At 45.7% G+C, this 4,793-nt stretch overlaps 1 non-coding gene across 1 annotated transcript; it reads left to right on the top strand.

Annotated features, from left to right (window-relative positions):
• The first annotated feature begins 2,472 nt into the window (after positions 1–2,472).
• On the top strand, positions 2,473–2,613 carry LOC141583087 (U4 spliceosomal RNA). Its single transcript, XR_012515840.1, has one exon. It is a non-coding gene; the product is annotated as a U4 spliceosomal RNA (small nuclear RNA).
• The last annotated feature ends 2,180 nt before the right edge of the window (positions 2,614–4,793 follow it).

Raw genomic sequence — 4,793 nt, 5'->3', positions numbered from 1 at the left:
TGTGGGCTGGTCTGATGACCCGGGTTGGTAGGTCGATCTCCTCATGGAGGGAGCACAAGAGCAGAAACAGGGGTTTGGTCTACTGAAGGAATTCCCCCATCCCGGGTTTTGGTACCAAAATGTTTAAAATTTGTGCTTTGAATGAAGATACCACCCAGACAGTCTTTGTGTGGGAAACGTGGCTGCTTATTCACTTAGATGCAGGTTGGCTAAGGCCAAAAAGGGCATTAGCAAAGGGTAGTGGGATAGGAGTTGGTTTTATAGGTTTGGGGTGGGCAGTGGAAAATTACAGAGTAAGATCAGTTACAGTGGTGGGTAGGGGCAAGGAGTATACATGACCACAAGTTCAGTTACAGTGGTGGCTGGGGTGAGGCAGAAAAGCATTTAAGGTGACAGGATGGGGGAGGGGAATTCACATTCATAAGAAGAGTTGAGATGGCAGGCTTGGGTGAGTGGCTTTTCCGGGCCAGCTCTGCTGGGTGCTCAGGGACAATGGTGAACGTGGGGGTTGGGGGCGAGTGGGAGATGATCAGGAGCAAGCAAGACTTCAGGCTTTCAGGTTCCAGGTTTACATATGGGGACCTGACACCGGGTTCGAGCAATTTCCTGCCTCAGTCTCAAGAATAGCTGGGATTATAGGTACTCACCACCACGCTTGGCTAATGTTTGTACTTTTAGAAGAGTCGGGGTTTCTCCATCTTGGTCAGGCCGGTCTTGAACTCCTGACCTCGTGAGCCACTGTCTCGGTCTCCCAAAGTGCTAGGATTACAGGTGTGAGCCACCGTGTCTGACCACCTCATAGTCTTTATCTGAAATACAGGGGCAGAGGTATTCTTCCCAGGGCCATCCACGGTCCAGTCAGACGAGTTATCAGGTCTCTTAGCAGAGTGACTTGGACAAAGGAGAGGCTCCACAGCTGTCCTCTTTCCACCGTTGCTCAGAGTGATTATGAGTGAGACTGGAAAGTAGCCCAGGTGGGAGAGTGGCCATGTGCAGGGAGGAGGTGACCCAGTGGGGAGGGAGACTCAAGCATCTAAGGTCACCTCCCCCTTGACTTCTACACTATATTTCAATAGAAGTAAAGGCTGGTCGACCAGGTGCCACCTTATAGATCGCAGGCATGGCGTGGGGTAATCTTTCTGGAAGACGTTTTAACTGACATGAGTTCAAGACCCCACCTCACACCTACTTCATGGACCAAGACCCTTTCTCATGTGTTTTCTAGAACTGTAAACCCAAGACCCTTTCACGTGTCATATCTGGAATTGTAAGCCTGTGTAAAGCCGGGCTTCTGATTGTTAGAGGAGCTTGGCCCTTAGGTAGTTATGCAGCCTTGCACCAGAGCACCCTCAGCAGGTGCTCGAGGGCACTGCAGGGCCCTCACACTCACAGCGCTGGCAGAGGATGCGTGCCCACTGGTGGCCATCCCTCTGCACCACTTGAAGTCGGGGCACAGAGTGTTCAGCGCCATCGTTCTGGAAATGCAAACTGACACGGAGCCCACTAGCTCGTGTGTTTCCAAAAAGGAAGAAGGGACAATTAATTGAAAACCATAGGAATGTAGAAAAAGCTGAATCTGGGCATGGTGCAGGGCTCACGAGTGTAATCCCAGCACTCTGGAAGGCCAAGATTGGAGGATCACTTGAGATCAGGAGTTCAATGCCAGCCTGGTAAGATATCGAGATCCTCATATCTACAAAAAATATAAAAATTAGCTGGCATGGTGGCTCATGCCTGTGGTCCCAGCTACCCAGGAGGCTGAGGTTGGAGGATTGCTTGAGCCCAGGAGTTTGAGGCCACAGTGAGCCAGCCATGATCACACCACTGCACTCAAGCCTGGGAGACAGAGTGAGACTCACTCTCTCTCTCTCTTTCTCTTAATCTCTCTCTCTCACTCTCTCTCTCTCTCTCTTTCTGTCTCTATTTCTCACACACACTCACACACACACACACACACACACACACACACACATACAGTTTAAATCTGTTGAATTATATCTTTTGGTTATAAAATATTTATGGTTGCAGGAACAAGTTAATAACTAAATAAAGACCCAAAACTTATAAAAATATACCAGTACTTTAAGCAAAAAGCATTCTTAATTTAAAAATAAGTTTTAAAGATAATAGTACACTCATAAATTATTGTTAAAATCAATAATAACAAAGAAAAGTAGCAATACTAATAGCCTGACACAAACTGATTACAATTCTTCATAAGATACAACACTATTCTTAATAACCTATATAAACAAATATTAAGTAATTCTGTTTGTACGTTAATGTGCTGGGATTGCAGGTGTGATTACTTAATGTTTACATTAATGTAAACTTTAATGTAAACATTAAGTAATCACACCTGCAATCCCAGTACTTTGGGAGGCCAAGGAAGGCAGGTAAACTGAGGCCAGGAGTTGGACACCAGCATGGCCAACGTGGTGAAACCCAGTCTCTACTGCAAATAAAAAAAATAGCTTTGCACAGTGGCAGTATCATAGCCAATGAGATTTATCTGAAGTGAGATTATTGCTAATTGAAAACTTTTCCCAGTACCCTGCCATGATGACTGGAAATACAGTCAGCATTGGCAATTTTTGGAAATCTCTATACAGATAGAGTTTTTAAAAAGTAAATTAAAAAAAAATGGAAAAAATACAAAAAAAGATTAGCTAGACATGGTGGTGCACACCTGCAATCCCACCTACTTGGAAGGTTGAGGCAGGATAATCCTTAAACCCAGGAAGCAGGGTTTTAGTGAGCTGAGATCATGTCATTGCAACAAGAGTAAAACTCCATCTCAATTTTTTTTTTTTTTTCTTTATAACAGGTGCGTTCCTCCTCTTGCTTTCTGAGGACTCCTTGGTCTGTCACTTAGTAGTGGCTAATAAACTATCTTAACATCATTACGCTGTGCGACTTGCCATAAATTCCATTTTTTGTGAGATACAAAATCCTGTTGTTGTGGCCAGGGACTAGACCCCTCTTCTGGAGACAAAATTATACTAATTATTTTCTTTTCTTTTCTTTCTTTCTTTTTCTTTTTTTTTTCCTTTTTTTTTTTTTTTTTTTTTTTGAGACAGAGTCTTGCTCTGTTGCCCAGGCTGTAGTGAAATGGCGTGATCTCAGCTCACTGCAACCTGTGCCTCCCAGGTTCAAGAGATTCTCCTGCCTCAGCTTTCCAAGTAGCTGGGATTACAAGCACCTGCCACCATGCCTGACTAATTTTTGAATTTCTAATACAGACAGAGTTTTTCAATGTTGGTCAGACCAGTCTCAAACTCCTGACCTCAGGTGATCCACATGTCTCAGCTGCCTCAAGTACTGGGGTTACAGGTGTGAGCTACCTTGTCTGGCCAGCTTGTATTCTTGGTGATCGCTTGGAGGATGGAGGAGGAGGGGCATCATGCAGATATCACTCTTGGATTACCACCTGGGATATTAGGTGCAAGGCTCTATTATTGGTTCGAACCCTGAAAGTGCCAGCAAACAGCTTGAGTTTGTGTGGAGCAACATGCTGTTTTCATGAGTGCCTGGGTGCAGACAGGTTGAGGCCTAAGATGGTGTCAGCCCCAAGTGAAGGTGAGGCTGGGGTTTTCTAGTCTCCTGTAAATGGGACGTGTTCCAGTTTGATGTAGCTGCTCCGTGGAACCTAGATGGCCTCTCTTCTGATCTTCAGGGGGTCCTTGTCTTCCGGCCTGCCCTTTTCTGGCTTCTGATCGCTTGCTGACCCTCGCTGCTGGTGCATGTGGTCTTGTACCTTGGGACCAAGCCTGAGGAGGGAAGAGTTACCTCCAAGTTGTCAGGCTCTGGGGAGAATCTTTCATTAGGGAGAGTAGGCTGACTGATTCTTTTTTGCTAGTCACAATTTGGTTTTGAAGGTGCAGTGGGGTGCCTCAAGCTGAAAGCCTGACTCCTTGTATGGGCCAAACTCCACGTGACTGTTGCTGTGACTGCCAGGCCACTTTGAGGCTGAGAGACAGTTTTATCAGGACTTTGTCCTGCACGTGTTTATGATACCTTCTCTGTGTTGGTAGATCTGGGGGTCCACCAGATAGGATTCTGTGAAGAGATCTCAAAGGTCATTAGTCCACTGTGTTTATCACATCACTTCCACAATCAAAGATGAATAAAATATAGAGGTGTATTTATTTATAAGGTTGATGGTGCCCCTATGCTAGGCAGTGTTTTAGTTCCTTGAGACGTGAATGAGTTGAGACAATCCTTTGCCTTAGAGTTTTGCATCTGTAAGTCCTGCTATCAAGAGCTATGTGTGTTAAAATGTCAAGTATCCAGTACCCTTGAACATCCCAGTTCTTCTCCACCAATCTTCCAATTCTAGGAAAGATGCAGAGGCCCTCAGAGTGACTTGAGAAGGAAAGTAGTCACTGTGTTCTGTGGATGGCTTGTGTGGGAGCATGCATTATAAATCCTCTCCCAAAAACGTTGGAAACAAATAGTGTTTCAGCTTGAGTTTCTCGTAAATGGCTTGCAGTTGTATAAACCAGAGCATGTATACCACAGGGCAACATGAGGGTCCCTCTACCACCCTTTCTCCCAGCGGCCTAAGTGGGCATCTACACAGAATAATGTGTGTAGCCTCACTGTGTTAAAGTCCAGTGATTTGTGCTTGGAGTGTCATCAGGGAAGGGCCCCTGATTTGGAAGGTTGCTGAGCTGCTGTGGAGGGAAGGAGGGGCCGTGCAATACTGCTGGGTCTGTGTCTCGCTCTGTGAAAGGAGGCATGAGATAGCCTTGGTCTTATGAAGACCTTGGGTGTCCCAGCTCACTTCAGCC

Source organism: Saimiri boliviensis, chromosome Y (genome assembly GCF_048565385.1).
Source record: "Saimiri boliviensis isolate mSaiBol1 chromosome Y, mSaiBol1.pri, whole genome shotgun sequence".
Classification (NCBI taxonomy): Eukaryota; Metazoa; Chordata; class Mammalia; order Primates; family Cebidae; genus Saimiri; species Saimiri boliviensis.
Note: the sequence above shows the minus strand (reverse complement) of the source record. Positions and strands in the feature narration are given on the sequence as shown.